This window comes from Apium graveolens, chromosome 10 (assembly GCF_009905375.1).
Source record: "Apium graveolens cultivar Ventura chromosome 10, ASM990537v1, whole genome shotgun sequence".
In the NCBI taxonomy this organism is placed as follows: domain Eukaryota; kingdom Viridiplantae; phylum Streptophyta; class Magnoliopsida; order Apiales; family Apiaceae; genus Apium; species Apium graveolens.
This window is the reverse complement of record NC_133656.1, coordinates 102941508-102966913: the sequence shown is the minus strand read 5'-3', so window position 1 is coordinate 102966913 and position 25406 is coordinate 102941508. Positions and strand designations below refer to the sequence as shown.

Below are 25406 nucleotides of genomic sequence, written 5' to 3'. Positions count from 1 at the left end.
CAGGTTTTAGACTAAATATCAAGAGTGCCTAGGAACAAAGTTGAATATGAGCACCGCTTATCATCCTCAGACAGACGGCCAAAGTGAAAGAACGATTCAGACTATATAGGATATGTTAAGAGTTTGTGTTTTGGATTTTAAGGGTAATTGGGATGAACACTTACCTTTGATTGAGTTCTCATACAACAACAGCTACCATGCCAGCATTGGAATGCCTCCTTATGAAGCTTTGTATGGATGCAAGTGTAGATCACCGTTGTACTGGGATGAAGTAGGAGAAAAGAAAGTTTTAGGTCCCGAGTTGGTTCAGCAAACCAGAGATGCAATAATATTGATTCGAAAAAGGTTAGAAGCAGCCCAGGATAGGCAGAGAAAGAACACAGACATGCATAGAAAAGATATGAACTTCGAGATAGGGGCTCTGGTGTTACTAAAGGTATCACCGTAGAAAGGGTTAGTGCGATTTAGTCAGAAAGGAAAACTGTTAGGTCCCAATGTGTTTGTAGAAGGGGGGGTGGAATACAAACACCACCAAATAATCGAATAAATGCGGAATAAAAAATGTGAAACAAAATTCAAGTTAAATAAAAATATTATTAAACTTGAAAGGTGTTACAACAACTGTATCGATTACAAGGTATTAATCTCAAATCAATTATCACAAATCTAGAATAAATTCGACATTAACTTTTTCTATTTTTGCAATAATTAGAATCAAATGCTAAACGCGATTTGAGATTAAGTTCTAGGGATTTTGATCCGCTAGATTGTTACACAAGAACAAGATAAAGATTTCTAGTTGATTGGATTTAACTTTGCAATCTAGAAATTGATCTTGAATTAAGCAGATAAAAAATTGAATGTTTCAGAGGCGGTTGCTTTTTCTTTCTGTTTGTTCTTGGCTTCTATTTTTTTCTGGATGATTGAGTTGCTGCTTCTCTGCTTCTTTTTAATCAACAGCCGAATATAATTGAATTGGCATGACAATCCTATAGCTGACAAGACTTTCGGTAGGACAATGTTTACAACTAGCAAGACAATCAAAATGAACTAGCAAGACTTTCGGTATGACTATTGATTGTCATACCGATTGTCATATTAGTTCAAATAAATTGTCTTGCTGAATTAATAACAGATTTTAATCTAAACAGAAATTCTAATAAGACAATTAAATGTATTGGCATGACTTTCGGTATGACTAGTAATTGTCATACCGATTGTCATACTAGTTCAAATGAATTGTCTTGTTTTGAATTTAAGCAGATTTTAAACCAATTAAAATCTTGTAAATCCTCAATATTAATTCTAAATTAATTAATCAATTTAATTCAATTAATCAATAAATTAATCTTTGCAGATATAATTTATTTTCTTAATTAAATTATATGACTTAATTAGTTAATAGAGAATTAATACTAACCCTGAGCAGCATCCATTCTTCTGACAATCTTCTGAAAATCACTGAGACTTATGAATCAATTCCGCCACTTCAATGCTGACACTCGATGTACTGTCTGGTTCATGAGTGACTAACTTTCGTGACGTTTCTTCATGTCTTGACTTTGACACTTTGATTTTCTTCAGATTAAATCCTTGTAATTAATGATACTCTGACGAGATCTCTGTCACTTGATTAAATCCACGATCTTGATTTATATCACTGAGGCATGATCAACTTCTTGAACTTCTTCCAGTGAATTAACTCCTCAAGTCTGTAGATGAACCTTGTTTCTGAATCCTTTGACAGATATTACTTTGCGAGATCTCTCTGACGGTAGATCCACTATTTACTTATTACATTCTTATTTGAGTTGAGTTGAATCCTCGAATATACAAATAGGCTATGACATATGACTTACAATCTCCCCCTATTTGTTTGTTAGACAATAACACACAAATACCTAGAGGATAACTCAACTAACAAATAAGAAAAAGATATAAACATACATGCAAAGTAAATAGCAGAAAAGTTCTGGATGAGATTTAACATTTTCCAGATTCCAAGTAGATGTTCCTCTAGATTGAACATATCTTCAAGTAGTTCCATTTTCATTTGTACAACCACATTTCCTGTTGAGAAGCTCATATCTCTCTTGCTTCTCCCCCTATGAGAATCAACTGATTAAAGAAGATCACCTTCGTTTACCACCTCTCCCGTACAATAGGATCCGCAGATAAAAGCCAATGGTACTCCCCTTTTGAAAACAGCTTCTCCCCTTACTTAGAAAATCACCTTGTGTTTACCACCTCTCCCGTACAATAGGATCCGTAGTTACAAACAACAATGGTGTGGTGTAGTGTACATATGTAGGATCTTTTTCTTACTCCCTGCTATTTCTCCCCCTTAGTTGAGGAATCCTCCAAACTATTACTTAAGCTTTTATCTCCCCCTTAAAGAAGGAATGTATGCCGTCGTCTGAAGAAGTTCTCATATTTCACTTGGTTGGAAAAGAAATAACAAGTAGTTTCTCTTTCTTCCTCACTGTGAGTGTGTGATTCTGTTTAGTGTACCTCACATGTGTTTCACTCTTCTCTCCACTCGTGTTTACACTCATTCTCACAAGTGTATCACTCTTCTCTCATAGCTCCATAATCCAGCTGTACCTGCAAGGAAAATCACCTTAGCCATCCGTAAGGAGGTCACAGGTGGTGCAATGGGAGTTCACAAATCCCCATCCTTGTTAAACTCGTCAGATGAATCTGAGTCATAATTTACAAGTTGCTAGTTTCCCTTTTAGGGTTCCAGATTTGAATTCTGGGAAGGTAAACAATGATCCCAAGAATTTAGCATAAAGATCACAGTTCCCTTCTAATGCCTGTGAAGACATTTCCTTGTGACTCATCAGGTAATATCTGAATCATTGTCAACAAGTTGCCGATCTGCGCCTATGTCAGATCCACTATCCGCAGATGCATCCAGGGGATTTAAGCCTGGGGAGGTAGACACTGACCACTGACATATGGCTTTTGGATCAGTATCCTCTCCTAACACCTGTAAAGGCAATTGGTCCACTAACAAACCTTGAACAATCGAATCTGACCTTAAAATGGTCGAAACTCTTATTTTCGTCAACTCATCCTTTGTGTGTGTAACCTCTCCTTGTGTATCAAGAATTGTTTATATTTGAAGTGGTGACACTACATCGGATACCTTGGCCGACAGGCAAAATTCAATAGCCGCACCCTGTTGAGAGAATGCATCTAGTAACTGTTTTTGTGCCTTTTCAGCCATTACATCTTTTTGAGAAGATGTATGGGGGCTAGCAGTTGTCTCGGGTTAAATACTACTCATCTATGTAGGAGACAGAGCTACTGGGTTGACTACAGAACCTTCCTTATGTGGTGCACTAAGGCACTATCTCCCTCACGCTCATTCATACTACATTTAGTGGTAAGAGAGTGTTGGTTGGTTCTGTTTCTGTGTTTGTCTTTACAGTCTGGGATAGATGTTGTGGGTTTTCAACCTCATGACTGTTAATGAAAGAAAGTCATTGGAGACTGAACCTGTAACACAGAATATATGGTAATAGAGAGAAACTGATTTACAATAGTGATTTCAAAAGATTTTACATGAAATAAGAAATCACTAATGTAGAAAGAAGTTTACTTTTGTTTTTCAATATGAATGAGTTTTTGGATAAAACATTGATCACTTAGGGTAAAGTCTAAGTAATTCTCATTCATGTCAAAAGCTTACAAATATCTGCAACATAATGTTAACAACATATCATTGACCGATACTTGTCAAGTACTTTAGATACTAATTGTTATGTTGCATTAACAATATATCACTGCACATATAAAATAATATGATTGTGCCTAAAGATAAGAGAGTTAAAAATATGACGACTCTACTAGTTCATATTAAACAATAACTTCATTTAGAGTGCCATACCATGTTCTTGATGATTGCTTGAGTAGTACACTAGTTCATACCAACCTGAAGTGAGATTGTGAAGAAGAGATTGCATAGTCCAATAGATCTGCAGCTGCAAAGTCCATGAACTGTGGTGCATTGACTTCCTCTTTTGACTCACCAACCAGGAGTACACTTGTACACATCTTACTAGAGTCCAATTCCAAGTGTAATGTGCAGCAGGTGCCTGATATGTCGTAATATTCTCAAGTCTCGTCACTGGTGCTATATGTTAGATGATGCTTCCTGATAATAACCTAACACACTATACAAAATTTTCAATGATAACATTCCCAGCTTGCAAACAGCCATATCCCTCGGATAAACCTTTGCTGTTATCTCCAAAGGTAACCAGGGGGCCAGCTTTCTCAACCATATTTGATAGCAGGGCTCTATCTCCGGTCATATGTCTTGATGATCCACTGTCAAGAATCCACACTACCGGTTACACCTGTTTAATGCCCTGCACTACAAATGGATTAGACCTTCTTCGGAACCCAAACTTGGTTGGGCCCGGCACACTTGTAGAATTGTCCTTTGTCAGGCAAAACAACATTTTTAATTTTAATGGTCTCAACATCCTCAATGACTGAACATTTGACCTTGTAAACAGCCTTAACAAATTTCTGTTTAAGCTTAGGCACAAATATCTCCTTTCTAGCCTTAGAAGGACTAGCAGTCTTAGACCTATCATGTTTCTTGTTATTCACATGCTGACGAGGAGTAGTCTTATTATTAGACACATGCTTACCATTAAAATAAGCATACATCATATTAAAAGCACAAGACATACAATTAGAAACACCACATGCTTTATGAGAGTGATTAACAGCAGGCAATTTATGCATGGTAGACATGGCATTTTTGTTATCCAACTCATGTGTGTCTAAGTTAGTCTCAGTTGCTTTCACAACTTTGACTGGAACTTTCGACTCACTTGACTTGGAAACAATCTTCTCATTAGCATGATCCTCAGCACGTATTTCTTCTTGAATAACAGAAGAGGTCGCATCAAATGGTTCAGCAATTGATGCTTTATAGAGGGGTTCATTGTAAGAACCCTGATTTTTGTAATATTTTAAAACTTCTGTGAATAGTAACTTGAGCTAATTAAGTAATACGTATGGGGATCATCATTAAATGAATAGTGGAATTTTGAGAATCCGAGATCATATTCTTGTTTATCGAGGAAAATAAGTGAATGTAAAAGCCGACGGAATTCGAAGATTCACAATTATACTACGTGTTTTCGTATCCGTAAAGAATGGCGTAGAACCGGGAGTACTACGTGAAATAAATAATATATCAAGGTATTTCTATGATCAAGATAAGGAATGGAATTGGTTATAGGATTATAAGCGATAAAAGAAATCGCTACGAAACAAGTCGTTATACGTGGAAACTATCGGAATGGAACGACGATTGCATTTACGATAAATAAACGAATGGGAAATTAAATCCCATGCAAGTTGGCCATGCATAACCAAGTCCTAACTAGTAGTTAGGAGTGTAACTAGATGATTAGAAGCTAACTAGAATAGTTAGTGGAATAGTGTTGAATAGTGATGGGAGACAACAAGTACACAAGCCATACTTCTCCCTTTTCTCACTTCACCACACAATCAAACCAACCCATACCTTTGCCAAATTATTATCAAATCTGCTGCATACATCCCATATATTCATTATACACTCCCACACTTTAGTCACAAAAGAAAACAACCACTTTTCCCTCACTTAAAGCTCTCCCATTTTTCATTCCAGCAGTTCGGATTTTCTGAGCAAGGGAGAAAGAAAAATTCATAACTCAAAATATACTCATTCAAATATCATGAAATTTTTACCATAGCTTTTCTATATCATGGGTAAGCTTCGTACCAAATTTCAGCCTCAAATTATTTTTTTTCAATTTTATAAAAATGTTTGAATGAGGTGCTGAAAGGTAACTCCGAAATTTTAACTTGTTTCTTTGTTTTGTTTCTTAAGGATCTAGCCCTTCTAAGTGTTTTCTAAGCAAACCAAGCCTCAATCATCCTAGCACTAACCTTCCTAGTATCCAAGAAGGTATAACTTTCAACCTTTTAAGGTTTTATGGTTGAATTTAAGAGTTATGTTTGTTGTAGTGTTAAGATCCAAAGGATTGTGTTTGTTTGAGTTTGTATTGATTATGTTCTTGCTAAAGACTTGAGATGTTGAGTTGTAATCCATGTATGTGGTACTATATAGAGCATATAAGGTTCATGTGGGTGAATCTTGAGAAGTACTTGTGTTTATGATGGTTATAGGTAGTGATTGTGTTAAGATCAAGTAGTAGAAATTGAGTTTGGGCATTCTTGCACTTGATCTGTTTTCTGCAGGGCATTCGGCCATGAAAATTGTTAAAATTTGAAAACCACTGGCCATGAGCAGATAGATCTTGTTTTTTTGTTTCTATACATGTGTAGATCATCATGAGGAGATTTACGGTTTAGGAGTTATGGTCGTTTTAGTGTAAAACATTTCTGCGATTAGCCAACTGCACTTAAGTCCACTTGCATGGTGATTTTGAAGTAGTTAAAATAATTTCGAGATTCTGGAAAAATTATGAAAAATGGATATGATAGTAGAGAAGACTGTCCAAAAAGAATTTTGAGAAAATATTAATTTTTAGATTTTATAAAAATATTTTGGTAAAGCAAGCGCAAGCGAGAAACGCATAAAAACCTAGTTTTGACGCGCGTTTTCTCACGTTCGAGCTTAAAACTCGAAATGGACTTTCTAAAGCGAACGATCGATTTCAAAACTCGACCATGTTATAAAGTGAGAATATAAGTGTTCAGAATGTGACGATCGGAGATTTGTTATACTTGAGTAGTTGCGAAAGTTGCTTAATAAAAGCGAGACGTTAATCGCGTACTAACTTAGACCGTTGGTTCTTGTTTATAGATCGCCAACCAAACACCAGATACCATACCACTTCGATTACTCGAGGCAAGTTTTCGAAACCCTATCTCATACTATCCATGCTATATATATACTGTTGTGATATTGATGCCATGATTTACAGTTCAAATATATATATGCTTGTCTAGGATATCAATGCATACGAATTATGCGATTGTTTACGAAAACAAATTTCGTTTTACACGAGTATGAGAAGTTGAAACGTATTTCAAATATAATATATGATAATGGGAGTTGAAGATATTTTAATAATGATTTAATTCCGGAGAGAGCCGGACGCGAAAGATTTCTATTTCGATAAACGAAGTACGTTCGCGTAATATATATATCAAGCGAACGATTGAGATTTTGACTTAAACTTCGAGAAATATTGGTTTATTCATTTAAGGGACACCCTTACTTGATTGATTATTTTATAAAGCGATATTTAAGGGATTATTAAATATCCAGAAAGTATTTAAAAATATACTGAATAGTTTATAAATAATTTCACGTTATTTAATAAAGATTTAACTATTCAAAGAGCAATTATAGGATACCAAATCATGTTTTGATTATTTGATTAAGGTGTCTCCATTCGTTGACCTTATTCACAAAATATTTTGTATTTAAGGTTTTTATTAATTCATTGAACCTTAATTAGAAATACTTTGTACTTAAGATTTTATCAATTCATTAAATCCCTCTTATATAATTATGAGACCTTAGATATTTAATATCTTCGGACTTCTAAAAACTTATTTAAAAATAGACATAATTCCCAAAGGTACTTTCTAAATTATTCAAAACTCTTGAAAGAGATTAATCATTTGAAACGTATCAAAACCTTAGGAAACTTAGTCTTGAAGCATAAGAGTTTTGCTTCCTCGTTCAATAAAGAACAAGTGAGTAATATACGTGTCACCCTACTACAGATAGGGATTTGAAAATGATTTTAAATTCAAAAATCCGACAACTCCCAAAGATCAATTGAGTTAAAAGTGATGAATAAATCATCTTATTTAAAGGTCAACTTTTAACGACCTATTCCTTCGAAAAAGGATTTTGAGCAAAAGATATAATTGTTTTGGGACTGGAATGTGGCCTGCCCGGTACGGAGTGGTATCAGGCAGTGACCAGGCGCGGAGTGGCGCATTATGCAAGCGCGGAGTGGCGCATTGTACGGTTATATGGTCTATATGACCATTGACTTTCGGACTTGCACGGCAATGGGCAACCACCGTGTAGTGTCTTGATGAGCCCAAAGGCGGCTAGGTTTGTATTCCTTCTACTAGTAGAGAAAATTTCGTATTCGGCTGATCACCGATACGTGGTTTATTCCAGTATAGTCCCTTTCTTCCATTTTGGAAAAACTGTTGTGAAATATACAACAGAGAGCCGATAAGGCTGAGTTTAAAACAAGGATATTGATGAATATATATCAAATCCATTTGAGAAATCTGCCCATAAGGCTGAGTTTTAAATTGGGATGTTGATGAATATATATCACACCCATTTGAGAATCTTGGTTCGAGTAACATCTTAAGATTTTGAAATAAAATGAGTACGAGTATAAAATGATTTTGAGAAAGAGATGGATACAAGTATTCAGTGGATATATTATTGTAGTTGATTTTGAGAATATTATAAATTTGACAAGCATATAAACTTTCAGAACGCTTTGGAGATACAAAGTATAATTATTGGTTTTATTTATCCTTACATACTTAATTATGGGGATTTATACCTTGCTGAGCTATAATGCTCACCCTTGCTTTTATATATCATATCACAACAGACTACCAACATGGATCAGACCAGGACTGCTGTCCGTAGGCGGGTAAGGAAAGCTCGTGAGTTCTGTAGGCTTTTTGTGCGCTAGCCCCGTCAGGTAGATAAGTGGAGATGATTTATTTGATACTGTTCCAAGCATATAACCTGTGTGTGTGTGTGAGCTTGAATAAAAGGTCGAGTAATATTGTGAAAAGAGAATTATTTAATTAATAAGTGATCGTAACGACCCGAATTCACGACCTTGGATTTGGGGGTGTTACAGAAATGGTATCAGAGCCAAAGGTTATAAGTCTTGGAAACAGTAAGAGTAAAATGGGTAGACTGAGGATCTAAAAGTTAAAAAGAACTCTCATCGAGTTCGTAGTCGGATTACTATGGAGTAGTCGCGACGGTAGTACCCAAGGGGACCTTAGCCTTAAGAGTTGAGGCATTGGTTGAGTTATTAACAGTCGATTGAAAAGCCAACATTAAGGGAAGAGAATGAGTTGTAGCACTCAGAGAAAAGATTGCTAAGAGTTATATGCGAAAGAGAGTCCATTGGTTGAGCTAATAGAGTTTGTTGATGGACTACCAGGAGTTATGTTGAAGTGTTTATATGAAGTGTTATACGGAAATTGATGGAATCGTTTAAGATCGACATAATGAGGAAAGGAGAAAATTGTACATGATTTTTTTTATAATGTTGATATAGAAGTGGAGCTAAGTCTCCGGAGAAAGCGGGATGAAGACGATACCCCAATACCATAGGTTGATTGGAAAACCCGAGTCTTGCCACTCATAGCTCTTTATAGAGTGTCCTTGAGGAGACATATTAGGCAAGAATCAAGATGCTTAATTCTTTTACTATTAAGGTTATTACGTTACCTGAATTGGTTGAAAGTATTGTTCCGATAATAAGGGTTCAATACATGACGAACAGCGATTCTACCAAGAAGGGTATTCGCTATACTATTGAGGAATCTATGTCCTATAAGGAAGATTTTAGCGTGTCCCAAGATGAGAATGCTATGCGATAATACGAAATCATTTCATCCGTTAAGCCATTATGGTTCGACACGGAAAGCGAGAATCGACAGAATAATTTCTGAAAAGTTTCATGCTCCTGCAATCAACGCAGCAAGCTCCGAACTACTGGAGGAGAAGACCAATAAGTCTGACGCAGAATTCCAAGAGTGGGATGTCACTAGGAGCTACGTGTATATTCTCGGCAGGATGTCGTCTTTTGTTAACGCATCAAATCAGGTGCGTGGGCACAACGTTGTGAGTAACTAAAGAGGAATGAAGAATGTATTTGTGACAAAGTGAGTTATTAAGCGACTTTAACATAATGAGTAGAGACGCGAATAATGTTATATTGGTGATCTTTTATAATAGCATAACGATGCCACCCCGACATATTGGGAAACTAGAGCAAACCCTGCTGAATTGGTAAACCAAAATAACCAAGAACACGAGGAAGTCGAATATAATGAATTCGGCTTAGAGGATTACAATGAAGAAGAAACTATGGATACTAACGAGGGGGAAGGCCAGAGAGGAAACCCCATGGACCAAATTATGAATCTTCTTCGAGAGAATTTAAATTGTCACCCTCAACCCAGGTGGATCATGTTCCAGTTACTAATGTCTTTAAGGCCTTTAAGTGGTTAAAACCCCCAGAAATTTCAAGGGACTGCTAACCTATTAAGTCCAGAGCTTGGCTGAAAGAAATGGAAAAGAGCTTTGAGATAGTGCCCATAGAAGAGACGCAAAAGACTGTGTTCACCAGTTATGTGTTAAAAGGAGAAGCAAATTATTAGTGGGAACCTAAAGGAACCCTGGAGACTGATGTGATTATCACATGGGGAAAAGTATTTCCCAGGTTTATGGAGGCTCAGATGGAGTTGAAGTTTCTAGAGATTAAGTAAGATAAGATGTCAGTGGCTGTGTACAAAGCCAAATTTATTGAACTGTCGAGATTCGTGCCGGAGTTTGTGAACACGAAAGAGAAAAAGGCGAGGAGATTTCAGCAAGGGCTGAAACAATGGATTCAGGATCGAGTGTCATTACTTGAGATAACAGACTATGTGCAAAAAGGCCTCGATTGTAGAGGCAGATAGTGAGCAAAGTCAAAAAGAGGAAGAGAGCAAGAAGAGGAGTTCGGAAGCCAAGGCGGCAGAGCGATAAACAGAAGTTTCCGATTAGGACTGAGAGGGGAGTGATGTCCCAACCCGCAGTGGGTACCAGGTTCGCCACTACTGTAGCTGGCGGAAATAGCTTTAGCGAACCGGTAAGAAAGAGTATCACCCAGGGAGGTGGTCAATATAGGACTACGTTTCATAACCAGTTTCGGTCACCCCTACCAGATCATAAGTCATGTGGGGAGAAACATCCCGAGGTATGTAATGTGGGAAAAGAGCTACTGAGGTGCTTTAATTGCAACCAACCAGGACATTATTCTAGCAACTGCCCCAACCCAGCTAGGGCGTGATAGCAGGTAACCTTTTACTCAATTTGGTTACTGCAAATATTCTGTTTAATTCTGAAGCAACTAAGTATTTTATATCGCGAGATTTTTGGCCAAGTTAAAACTTAATGTGATTCCAACGCGAGAATTATTGCGAATAAAAATAGTGAATCGAGAGGTTGTTCCAATTAATGAGATTCATCTAATCTGCAAGTGGGAACTAGGAGGGAAGGACTTTAAGTTGGACTTAATTCCTTTCAGGCTGAGAGAATTTGGTGTGGTCTTAAAAATGGATTGGTTATCGAGCAATGGTGCTCAGATTGATTATAAAGGAAAGAAAGTTAAAATCCGAATGCCGAACGGCAAGGAAATTGTGATTAAGGGTCAGCGTCAGACCCAGAAATTTTTGAATACTGCTAAGCGAAGAAATTATTGAGGAAAGATAGCAAAGAGTATTTAGCATACGTGGCGGGTACCAAGAGAGAAGCCCCGATGTATGTGACATACCAGTTGTTCACGAGTTTGAGGATGTGTTTTCCAAAGACCTTTCAGGATTATCACCTGACCGAGAGATAGAGTTCGCTATCGAATTAGCATCAGGAATGGCATCAGTTTCAAAAAGCCCCATATAGGCTAGCCCCGGTTGAAATGAAAGAATTGACTTCACAGTTGCAAGAACTGTTGAATAAAGGAATGATGAGACCTAATGTGTCACCATGAGGCACACCAATGTTGTTTGTCAAAAAGAAGGACGGTAGTATGCGATTGTGCACATAGTATAGGGAACTGAATAAGCTGACTATTAAGAACAGATACCCTCTCTCTAGAATTGACGATTCGTTTGACCAACTTGAAGGAGTGGTACACTTTTTGAAAATCGATCTAAGAATGGGATATCACTAACTGAAGATTAAAACAGGGGACAAATACCGTATTTCGCACGAGGTATGGACATTATGAGTTCTTGGTGACGTCGTTCGGGCTAAAGAATGCCCCAGTAGCTTTCATGGACTTTGTGAATCGAGTGTTTAAAAAGTATTTGGACGTGTGCGTCATTATTTTTTTATTGATAATATTTTAGTCTATTCTAAAACGGAAGAAGAGCATGCGGAATATCTGAGGATAGTGGTAGAAGCATTGAGAAGAGAAAAGTTGTTTTCCAAATTCTCAAGGTACAAATTCTGGCAAAATGAAGTTCAGATCTTAGGACAATTGATGAGCAGTGAAGGAGTGTTAGTTGACCCTACCAATATTGAGGCAGTATTCCAATGAGAAAGAATAACCACACTTACGGAAGTAGGAACTTTTTGGGAATTAACCAGTTTTGAAAAGGTTGTGTGGAATGAAAAATGTGAGGAAAGTTTTCAGGAATTGAAATGAAGTTTGGTATCAGCCCTCGTGCTGGCATTGCCCGATGGAAAGGGTGATTTTGTGATCTATAGTGATGCGTCACATAAAGGATTATGATGCATGCTCATGTGGCATGGGAAAATGGTTGCTTATGCCTCACGGCAGCTGAAGGAATATGAAGTAAGATACCCTACTCATGAATTAGAATTAGCAGTAATAGTTTTGCTTTGAAAAATTGGAGACAATATCCATACAGAGAAAATTGTGAGATCTACACTGACCATAAGAGCCTTAAGTATATATTTACTCAGAAAGAACTCAACAGGAGACAGAGGAGATGGTTAGAGTTAATGAAAGACTATGTCGGTGAGATTTTATATCACTCAGGGAAGGCCAATGTGGTGGCCGATGCCCTTAGTAGTAAAGAGAGACTCAAGATGTTGACAACGCCGGAGGAACTAGTGAGAGAACTCGAGGAGATGGAGATAGAGGTGAAGTCATTGGTAAAGGGACTGATGGACTAATTGAGATCAAATTAGAACTGGAATTGTTAGAAAAGATGGGACATTATCAGGAAGAGAAGACGAATGAAGAGCGAGAATCTTTGACTGAGAAAAAGTCAAATATGAGAAAGATGAGAAGGGAATTATGAGGTATGCGAACCGGATTTGGATTCCGAATGTTTGAGAATTAAAAGATGAAATTTTACGCGAAGGACATAATTCTAGATATTCAATTCATCCTGGAGGTACCAAGATGTACCGAGATCCAAAGGAATATTATTGATGACCCAACATGAAAAGAGACGTGGCCAATTGGGTCAGTAAGTGTTTGACCTGTTAAAGAGTGAAGGTGGAACATCAGCGACCGATGGGACTCCTACAACCCTTAGGAATTCCGATGTGAAAGTGGGAACAAATAGCCATGGATTCTGTGGTAGGATTTCCCCGAGCTAAGGCTAACCGTGATGCAATATGAGTAATTATATATCGACTGACCAAGTCAGCATACTTTCTTCCAATCAAGAAAACCTACATGGTGGATAGATTAGCAGAGCTATACATCAAGGAAATTGTGATAAGACATGGAGTCTCTGTAGCTATCGTATCTGACAGAGATCCCCGATTCAACTCCAGATTTTTTTTGAGGAGCTTTCAGGAATGCTTATGAACCAAACTGAATGTGAGTATTGCATACCATCCCCAAACCGATGGACAAAGTGAGTGAATCATTCAGACATTGGAGTACATGTTGAGAAATTTTGTAATTGATTTTTAAGGTTATTGAGATGAACACCTATCTTTGATAGAGTTTGCCTATAATCATAGTTATCATGCGAGTATAGAAATGCCCCGACATGAGGCGCTATATGGTCGGAGGTTCCATTCACCCTTGTATTGGGATGAAGTTGGTGAAAGAAAGTTACTAGGTCCCGACTTGGTGTAAAGAACGAGGGACATAGTTGAGTTGATCAGAGGATGCTTAGCGGCAGCCCAAGACCGACAACGTAAATATGCCGACTTAGCATGAAAAGACAGAGAGTATGAAGTGGATGACCAGGTATTTTTGAAAGTGTCACCATGGGAAGGACTGATGAGATTTGGAAAAAAAAGGGAAGTTGAGTTCCCGATATATGGGTCCTTTGAGATTTTGTGACAAATAGAACCATGGCATACGAATTGGCTTTACCTCTAAACCTTGAACAGGTTCATAGTGTTTTTCATGTGCCAATGTTGAGAAAGTATAATGCGGATACCAAGAATATAGTGAAACATGAGTAAGTACTAGATCTGTCCTACATTGAGCAACCAGTTGAAATCATTGGTTGAAAAGAGCAAGTACTCAGGGACAAGAGTGTCAAACTATTCAGATTCTTATTGAGACATCCCAAGGTCGAGGAGTCGACTTGGGAATTAGAGAGCCACCTGCGAGAAAGGTAACCCCATCTATTTGTGAGTTGATTCCGGGACGGAATCCTTTTAAGGGGGGGAGACTGTAAGAACCCTGATTTTTGTAATATTTTAAAACTTCTGTGAATAGTAACTTGAGCTAATTAAGTAATACGTATGGGGATCATCATTAAATGAATAGTGGAATTTTGAGAATCCGAGATCATATTCTTGTTTATCGAGGAAAATAAGTGAATGTAAAAGCCGACGGAATTCGAAGATTCACAATTATACTACGTGTTTTCGTATCCGTAAAGAATGGCGTAGAACCGGGAGTACTACGTGAAATAAATAATATATCAAGGTATTTCTATGATCAAGATAAGGAATGGAATTGGTTATAGGATTATAAGCGATAAAAGAAATCGCTACGAAACAAGTCGTTATACGTGGAAACTATCGGAATGGAACGACGATTGCATTTACGATAAATAAACGAATGGGAAATTAAATCCCATGCAAGTTGGCCATGCATAACCAAGTCCTAACTAGTAGTTAGGAGTGTAACTAGATGATTAGAAGCTAACTAGAATAGTTAGTGGAATAGTGTTGAATAGTGATGGGAGACAACAAGTACACAAGCCATACTTCTCCCTTTTCTCACTTCACCACACAATCAAACCAACCCATACCTTTGCCAAATTATTATCAAATCTGCTGCATACATCCCATATATTCATTATACACTCCCACACTTTAGTCACAAAAGAAAACAACCACTTTTCCCTCACTTAAAGCTCTCCCATTTTTCATTCCAGCAGTTCGGATTTTCTGAGCAAGGGAGAAAGAAAAATTCATAACTCAAAATATACTCATTCAAATATCATGAAATTTTTACCATAGCTTTTCTATATCATGGGTAAGCTTCGTACCAAATTTCAGCCTCAAATTATTTTTTTTCAATTTTATAAAAATGTTTGAATGAGGTGCTGAAAGGTAACTCCGAAATTTTAACTTGTTTCTTTGTTTTGTTTCTTAAGGATCTAGCCCTTCTAAGTGTTTTCTAAGCAAACCAAGCCTCAATCATCCTAGCACTAACCTTCCTAGTATCCAAGAAGGTATAACTTTCAACCTTTTAAGGTTTTATGGTTGAATTTAAGAGTTATGTTTGTTGTAGTGTTAAGATCCAAAGGATTGTGTTTGTTTGAGTTTGTATTGATTATGTTCTTGCTAAAGACTTGAGATGTTGAGTTGTAATCCATGTATGTGGTACTATATAGAGCATATAAGGTTCATGTGGGTGAATCTTGAGAAGTACTTGTGTTTATGATGGTTATAGGTAGTGATTGTGTTAAGATCAAGTAGTAGAAATTGAGTTTGGGCATTCTTGCACTTGATCTGTTTTCTGCAGGGCATTCGGCCATGAAAATTGTTAAAATTTGAAAACCACTGGCCATGAGCAGATAGATCTTGTTTTTTTGTTTCTATACATGTGTAGATCATCATGAGGAGATTTACGGTTTAGGAGTTATGGTCGTTTTAGTGTAAAACATTTCTGCGATTAGCCAACTGCACTTAAGTCCACTTGCATGGTGATTTTGAAGTAGTTAAAATAATTTCGAGATTCTGGAAAAATTATGAAAAATGGATATGATAGTAGAGAAGACTGTCCAAAAAGAATTTTGAGAAAATATTAATTTTTAGATTTTATAAAAATATTTTGGTAAAGCAAGCGCAAGCGAGAAACGCATAAAAACCTAGTTTTGACGCGCGTTTTCTCACGTTCGAGCTTAAAACTCGAAATGGACTTTCTAAAGCGAACGATCGATTTCAAAACTCGACCATGTTATAAAGTGAGAATATAAGTGTTCAGAATGTGACGATCGGAGATTTGTTATACTTGAGTAGTTGCGAAAGTTGCTTAATAAAAGCGAGACGTTAATCGCGTACTAACTTAGACCGTTGGTTCTTGTTTATAGATCGCCAACCAAACACCAGATACCATACCACTTCGATTACTCGAGGCAAGTTTTCGAAACCCTATCTCATACTATCCATGCTATATATATACTGTTGTGATATTGATGCCATGATTTACAGTTCAAATATATATATGCTTGTCTAGGATATCAATGCATACGAATTATGCGATTGTTTACGAAAACAAATTTCGTTTTACACGAGTATGAGAAGTTGAAACGTATTTCAAATATAATATATGATAATGGGAGTTGAAGATATTTTAATAATGATTTAATTCCGGAGAGAGCCGGACGCGAAAGATTTCTATTTCGATAAACGAAGTACGTTCGCGTAATATATATATCAAGCGAACGATTGAGATTTTGACTTAAACTTCGAGAAATATTGGTTTATTCATTTAAGGGACACCCTTACTTGATTGATTATTTTATAAAGCGATATTTAAGGGATTATTAAATATCCAGAAAGTATTTAAAAATATACTGAATAGTTTATAAATAATTTCACGTTATTTAATAAAGATTTAACTATTCAAAGAGCAATTATAGGATACCAAATCATGTTTTGATTATTTGATTAAGGTGTCTCCATTCGTTGACCTTATTCACAAAATATTTTGTATTTAAGGTTTTTATTAATTCATTGAACCTTAATTAGAAATACTTTGTACTTAAGATTTTATCAATTCATTAAATCCCTCTTATATAATTATGAGACCTTAGATATTTAATATCTTCGGACTTCTAAAAACTTATTTAAAAATAGACATAATTCCCAAAGGTACTTTCTAAATTATTCAAAACTCTTGAAAGAGATTAATCATTTGAAACGTATCAAAACCTTAGGAAACTTAGTCTTGAAGCATAAGAGTTTTGCTTCCTCGTTCAATAAAGAACAAGTGAGTAATATACGTGTCACCCTACTACAGATAGGGATTTGAAAATGATTTTAAATTCAAAAATCCGACAACTCCCAAAGATCAATTGAGTTAAAAGTGATGAATAAATCATCTTATTTAAAGGTCAACTTTTAACGACCTATTCCTTCGAAAAAGGATTTTGAGCAAAAGATATAATTGTTTTGGGACTGGAATGTGGCCTGCCCGGTACGGAGTGGTATCAGGCAGTGACCAGGCGCGGAGTGGCGCATTATGCAAGCGCGGAGTGGCGCATTGTACGGTTATATGGTCTATATGACCATTGACTTTCGGACTTGCACGGCAATGGGCAACCACCGTGTAGTGTCTTGATGAGCCCAAAGGCGGCTAGGTTTGTATTCCTTCTACTAGTAGAGAAAATTTCGTATTCGGCTGATCACCGATACGTGGTTTATTCCAGTATAGTCCCTTTCTTCCATTTTGGAAAAACTGTTGTGAAATATACAACAGAGAGCCGATAAGGCTGAGTTTAAAACAAGGATATTGATGAATATATATCAAATCCATTTGAGAAATCTGCCCATAAGGCTGAGTTTTAAATTGGGATGTTGATGAATATATATCACACCCATTTGAGAATCTTGGTTCGAGTAACATCTTAAGATTTTGAAATAAAATGAGTACGAGTATAAAATGATTTTGAGAAAGAGATGGATACAAGTATTCAGTGGATATATTATTGTAGTTGATTTTGAGAATATTATAAATTTGACAAGCATATAAACTTTCAGAACGCTTTGGAGATACAAAGTATAATTATTGGTTTTATTTATCCTTACATACTTAATTATGGGGATTTATACCTTGCTGAGCTATAATGCTCACCCTTGCTTTTATATATCATATCACAACAGACTACCAACATGGATCAGACCAGGACTGCTGTCCGTAGGCGGGTAAGGAAAGCTCGTGAGTTCTGTAGGCTTTTTGTGCGCTAGCCCCGTCAGGTAGATAAGTGGAGATGATTTATTTGATACTGTTCCAAGCATATAACCTGTGTGTGTGTGTGAGCTTGAATAAAAGGTCGAGTAATATTGTGAAAAGAGAATTATTTAATTAATAAGTGATCGTAACGACCCGAATTCACGACCTTGGATTTGGGGGTGTTACATTCATCAACACCCTTAAGCACATGTGGTACTTCCCTCCCTTTAGCACAGACATGAGGAGAGGAGTTTATGCCTAATTCTCCAATAGCAGCATTGTAATCATAACCTATTCCAGATGTTTGATTAACAGCTTGCTTACTGTAGAACTCTTTAGCCTTCGAACAAGAATTGAAGTAGGCTCTAACCTTAGTCTCAAGACCGGTGATCTTGTCTTTGAGAATAGTTTCGAGTTTTCTATAACAGTCAACTCTATTCTCTAGAAAAGATACATGTTCTTTTAATTTGTCTTGATTAATGTGCACAAGTCTTAATTCATTGACCTCTTTCTCAAGGTCTGTGATATGTAAACTTAACAGTTCATTATCACGACGTGCACAATCTAAGTTACCTCTTAGATGATAAAACATTTCAGCATCAGAAAGTTTTACCTCTATTCTTGACGATGAAGCTTTTCCATCAATAGCCATAAGAGCAAGATTTCCTTCTTCTTCATCTTCACTGTCAGTATCATCCCAGCTTCTTCCTTTTGCCAGATAAGCCCTTTCAGAGTTCTTTCTTACTTGCTTTGGCTTCCTACATTCTGTGGCAAAGTATCCCAACTCATTGCAGTTATAGCATCTAATGGTGCTTCGATCAACCATCCCTGTTTTGTACCCACCACTGCTGGTGTTAGAGGATGAAGATCCACCTTTCTGGAATTTGTTATAGTTGGACTTGTACTTAAGCTTGGGATTCCTCCTGAATCTGATATTAGAGAATCTCTTAACAATTTGGGCCATTGATTCGTCTTCCAATTGCTCCAGCTCTTCCAAGGAATAAAAATCATCACTTGATTGATTTGTAGTAGGAGGATCATATTCTGCTACTAACTCATTTTCCTCACCCTTGGAAAATTGTACCATTCTTTCTAACTGTTGAGATTGTTGTTGTTGTTGACCTTCAGCTACAAGTGCAGTAGATGTGCTGACCATTCTATCCTTCCCGTAGACTTCCTTCTGTTGAATCTGCTCCAACTCATAGGTTTTTAACACTCCATAGAGCTTGTCCAAAGAAATCTCACTCAGATCTCTAGCTTCTCTAATGGCAGTGATTCTATGTTCAAGATGAGCTGGCAGTGTTAAAAGGAACTTTTTGTTGACCTCCCTGATTGAATAATACTTTCCATTGATGTTCAGGTTGTTGATCAACGTATTGTACCTCTCAAACACTTCAGTAATTCCTTCTCCTGGATTTGATTTGAAATGTTCATATTCAGAGGTTAGGATTTCCAACTTGTTCTCCCTAACTTCCTCTGTGCCTTCATTAATTACCTCAATAGTTTCCCACATGTGTTTAGAATTTTTACAGTTCATCACATGTCTGTTCATCAAATGATCAAGGGAATCAATTAATATTAATTGAAGGCTGGCATCCAAGGAGGCTTCTTCCTTCTCAGCAGGAGTAAAATCTTCGGGCTCTTTTGGATAGGTTCTAGCTTTAGTAGTCACCACACCATCTATTATTACCTCCGGTTCAATAACCATCGGAGTTTTTATACCCTTCTTTAACAAGCTTGAATATTTGGGATTTGCAACTTGTAAAAACAAGAGCATCTTCTTCTTCCACATAATATAATTCTCTTTATCAAATTGTGGAATTTTAACGTTTCCAACTTTATGTGAAGTCATTATGAATTTTTGAATGAATAAAAATTCAAAGAGTTGAAAAATCACAAAAGTCTAGGATCTTGATTTGTTCGTTAATCAGAAGGCTCTGATACCAATTGTTAGGTCCCAATGTGTTTGTAGAAGGGGGGGTTGAATACAAACACCACCAAATAATCGAATAAATGCGGAATAAAAAATGTGAAACAAAATTCAAGTTAAATAAAAATATTATTAAACTTGAAAGGTGTTACAACAACTGTATCGATTACAAGGTATTAATCTCAAATCAATTATCACAAATCTAGAATAAATTCGACATGAACTTTTTCTATTTTTGCAATAATTAGAATCAAATGCTAAACGCGATTTGAGATTAAGTTCTAGGGATTTTGATCCGCTAGATTGTTACACAAGAACAAGATAAAGATTTCTAGTTGATTGGATTTAACTTTGCAATCTAGAAATTGATCTTGAATTAAGCAGATAAAAAATTGAATGTTTCAGAGGCGGCTGCTTTTTCTTTCTGTTTGTTCTTGGCTTCTATTTTTTTCTGGATGATTGAGTTGCTACTTCTCTGCTTCTTTTTAATCAACAGCCGAATAGAATTGAATTGGCATGACAATCCTATAGCTGACAAGACTTTCGGTAGGACAATGTTTACAACTAGCAAGACAATCAAAATGAACTAGCAAGACTTTCGGTATGACTATTGATTGTCATACCGATTGTCATATTTGTTCAAATAAATTGTCTTGCTGAATTAATAACAGATTTTAATCTAAACAGAAATTCTAATAAGACAATTAAATGTATTGGCATGACTTTCGGTATGACTAGTAATTGTCATACCGATTGTCATACTAGTTCAAATGAATTGTCTTGTTTTGAATTTAAGCAGATTTAACCAATTAAAATCTTGTAAATCCTCAATATTAATTCTAAATTAATTAATCAATTTAATTCAATTAATCAATAAATTAATCTTTGCAGATATAATTTATTTTCTTAATTAAATTATATGACTTAATTAGTTAATAGAGAATTAATACTAACCCTGAGCAGCATCCATTCTTCTGACAATCTTCTGAAAATCACTGAGACTTATGAATCAATTCCGCCACTTCAATGCTGACACTCGATGTACTGTCTGGTTCATGAGTGACTAACTTCCGTGACGTTTCTTCATGTCTTGACTTTGACACTTTGATTTTCTTTAGATTAAATCCTTGTAATTAATGATACTCTGACGAGATCTCTGTCACTTGATTAAATCCACGATCTTGATTTATATCACTGAGGCATGATCAACTTCTTGAACTTCTTCCAGTGAATTAACTCCTCAAGTCTGTAGATGAACCTTGTTTCTGAATCCTTTGACAGATATTACTTTGCGAGATCTCTCTGACGGTAGATCCACTATTTACTTATTACATTCTTATTTGAGTTGAGTTGAATCCTCGAATATACAAATAGGCTATGACATATGACTTACAAAAACTTAGCCCCAGATTTATAGGACCCTTTGAGGTTTTGAAGAAAGTAGGGAAGGTTGCCTACGAAATAGCGTTACCACCGCAGTGGCAGCACATTCACAATGTGTTCCACGTATCTATGTTGAAGCCCTATGTTCCTGATCAAATCAGGTTATAGAGTACGAACCTATTGAGCTTCAGTCAGATTTGTCTTACGTGGAACAACCGATCTAAATCTAAGACCGTAAAGAACGAATCCTTAGGAATAAGTCGATCCCCATAATGAAGGTCTTGTGGAGAAATCCTCGAGTAGAAGAGTCTACTTGGGAATTAGAGTCAGACATGCTTGATAAATATCCTCATTTATTTAGTTGAGTCAGATTCTAAGGACAAAATCTTTTTAAGGGGGAAATGATATAACGACTCGTGTATTTTCTTTTATTTTTAATATTTTAAAAGTGTAATAATTGAATAAATAATTAAATAAAATGTGTGCATTGATTTTTACAGCAGTTTGTTGATTATTATCTATTTATTTGTGATTTGTTGATATGTGGGATTGGATTGTGTGATTTATTATTGAGTTATACGATTTTATTTCGCTTGTAAAAGTGATTTTATCACAGTTTTAATTCCATAAATATTTGGATTGTTTCTAAAATTGGTTTTATAATTTTATAATCTCGATAATTATTTTTAGGATTTTATAAAATTGAGAAATTAATATTTTACTAATTATTTATCTTTAAATGATTTTCTGATTATGTTTATTTGTAAAATCCATGTTTAATTCCAAAATTCTTCAAAAATCACGAAACTCATATGTTATTAAGTTCATAATATTCTGGGAATTTTAAAATGATTTCGGAAATTTTTTGGATTAATTTCACCCACGCGTTGTTTCGTTTAATTGTTAAAGCAGGTATAAAATTGCATTTCAAAGTTTATTTTTGAATTTTGAGATTTATGTTTTTGTAAACTTCGGGGTATTTATGACGTTTTAAAAATATTTTCGTAATTTTTGGAGATTATTTTTTGTGCACCTCGGCCCAATAATCTCGAATTTCAGGACAAAATCTGGTCTTTAAATCTTCGTAATTATCCCCAAAAGCAACGTGTCAGTTTATTAGCATGCACAGCCACGTGTTTCATTGCAGAGGAGAGGGAAAAAAATAATAAACAATAGGGGGGTTTCCCCTTTTCCCTTTTGTTCCCTCGGCTCTGTTGTGTCTCTCTCTCGTCTCGATTCTCCTCATCTCTTCGTTCTTCTTCCTTTTGGTCATTTCCGGTCGCTTGTTTCCGGCCTATTTTCGATGAGCCGCCGCTTATGCTTGGCTTGGCTGTTTATTTTATTGCATGCATATATATGTATATATACTTTGTGTATATATGTGTGTGATATGTGTTGTGATTGTGTGTGTGTGTTGGTATTTGTGTGTGGTGTGGCTGTATATTCTTCCGGCCATCCCTGTGTTTTGCTGGTTGTTTGCTGCGGTTCTGTGGTGGCGCGTTGTGCGCGTTTTGCCCTGTTCTGTTACTTGCATTTGGTTCGATTGGTTTGGATTAATTCGTATTATTTTATTAATTTCAGGGATTTTTTATTACAGTTCGTGATATAAATAATTCCGTGCCATTAATTTTAGTCGAATAAATCGGTGTAATTTATTTGGAAACCCGTATTATTTCGGGCACCAATAAATTATACCGCCGTTGACGATGAACTTCGGTGAGTCAGCGGTGGATGGTGATGACGTTGTGTTGAGTCCTAAATTTTATAAACAAATAAAATTGTTTTCGAAAATATATTATATTATGGATTGTACGGAAATAATTACGAGATTGTGGAATTGATATTGTGACGAAATTGTGGATTTTTGTGATTGTTGACGTCGATTATAATCGACGGGTAGGCTTATAAACAAAGGAGTTGCTTCCAAAAATTTTCTAAAGATATTTTTAACATACTTATCTATATTATACGTGTTACCCCTGTTTGTATACGGATTACGTGATTATGTATATAATAATCATACGAGTCGGATTATCGGATTGGATTATTAGGGTTGGGGATATCAAGCATGTCGATATATCTGATTAGGATATTCTATATGTGTGTAGATTCCAGGCGAGTTCCACCTGAACCGATGTCTGCGTAAGAGCTAATTAGAGTTTCGAAAGCGGTGCAAGGCAAGTACCCCTGACCATTCTTTTATGGTTCAGTACGTATGAATAGCTAAATGTTTTATTCTCGTAATGGAACATAAACGTTTTATGTTACGTATCCCCTGTAGCTACAAATCACTGTTTTAAATCTGTTTTGGGGAAAAGTAACTTCGAAAGGTACCTATCTCGAATGAAATGATTTGCGAAATAGTTTTTTATATGTGTGCTGTTAAAATGAATGATTTTGAAATGAGATAGGTACAAGTGTTTTGAAAACTGGATAAAACGATCAGATATGGGATACATAGGGGCCAGAGTAGGCCTATTGAGGTGGCGTAAGAAGCTAATTCGGTTGCGCGCAAATTATAACCGATTAGTCCAGCAGGTTAGAGACCTAACTAGTCTCTGAGTTCCGGAACAGGTAAATGGGATGGCAATTAGAGCCGTGTGGTGTTGATAGCCTGATCAACTGTCTTCACATATCCGTTACATATCTGATTTGGATTTATGATTCCCGTAAGGATATAAGTAGTTGATACAGTGGTTTTGTAAAAGTGAATAGCTTGCTAAAATTGGACTCTGGTACTTACACATCACACTACTATGTTATTTTGATAAACATGCTAGTCAGTGATATCCACTTATCTCAATTTTTCATTATATAATGTTGTTTACATGATTATAGTTCAGTTCCTATCATTGTTTATGTTACTGTTTTTATCCTGTTATTCATATGTTGGTACTGCTGAGCGATTTTATGCTCACCCTTGCAACCTGTTATGTATATATATCACAGATGCCTAGAAGACCAGTCAGAAAGACCCGTGTTCCTGCCCCTTCAGGACCCGGCTCCTCAGAGGTAGTGTTTATCAGGCCACATGTGGTCTGATGAGTTGCTGAATAAAGTTAGAGTGTGTTAGATGTTGAATAAATGGTTTGTAATAATATGAACCTGAATCATACTTGAACCTGGATCGGATCTTGGTTTGGAGTCAATTTAGTATATATTAATAATAAGTTTTTGTTTATATTTTTGGTAATTGTGTTGAGTGACGTCAACTCCTGACCCCGGGGTTGAGGCCGTCACAGCAAGACTTTTACTAAAACCCTAACCACCAAGAGATAAGATGGAGAGAGCAAGAAGAAACGAGTTTGTGCAAGTACACATCCAATCCTTGAGTTCAAGCATTCGTGTGGATACCGATAGAGCGTAGATCGCGAGAGCGGGATACGTGGTGATTGAACATGGATCTCCATTAGTCAACCAATTTGTAAAGCTTCTTAAGGTAAACAATATAATCTACAAATTAAATATCTATTTTTCGCATGGATCCTGTGGTGGGATTCGAAAATTCTGATTTTTCATGTTTTTATTACTGTTTCCGTTGTGTTTATGTGCTCGAAACCCTTCAATGGCATCAGAGCTACTTGCAAAAAGTGTTTAATTCGTTTATGTGTTTACTGGTTTTATGATGATAACTTGTATACAATATTACATGACTGTTATGTATGCGATTTTGTATGTTTTACATGTTGTTATTTTTATATATGCGTATGCATGTATATGTTTTGAATATATGATATTCATGAGAGTTGTATAATCATATGATGATTATATAATTTGTATATATACTGATATATACATGTTTTGTGTTTGTTCTTATTATATGAATCGTATTTGATACGATTCTGAATCGGATGCAGCAGACTTGCTGAAATCTAGGTCTGGTGTCCGATTTTGGCGAACGAATATGCTATTTCATATAGAATCGAGCGTCT

General features: G+C 36.1%; 2 long non-coding RNA genes across 2 annotated transcripts; both read left to right on the top strand.

Annotated features, from left to right (window-relative positions):
- Positions 1-5562: 5562 nt before the first annotated feature.
- On the top strand, positions 5563-6886 carry LOC141689166 (uncharacterized). Its single transcript, XR_012562268.1, has 3 exons — positions 5563-5781; positions 5903-5980; positions 6842-6886. It is a non-coding gene; the product is annotated as an uncharacterized LOC141689166 (long non-coding RNA).
- An 8131-nt stretch (positions 6887-15017) lies between these two features.
- LOC141689167 (uncharacterized) lies at positions 15018-16341 on the top strand. The gene is made up of 3 exons (XR_012562269.1): positions 15018-15236; positions 15358-15435; positions 16297-16341. It is a non-coding gene; the product is annotated as an uncharacterized LOC141689167 (long non-coding RNA).
- The last annotated feature ends 9065 nt before the right edge of the window (positions 16342-25406 follow it).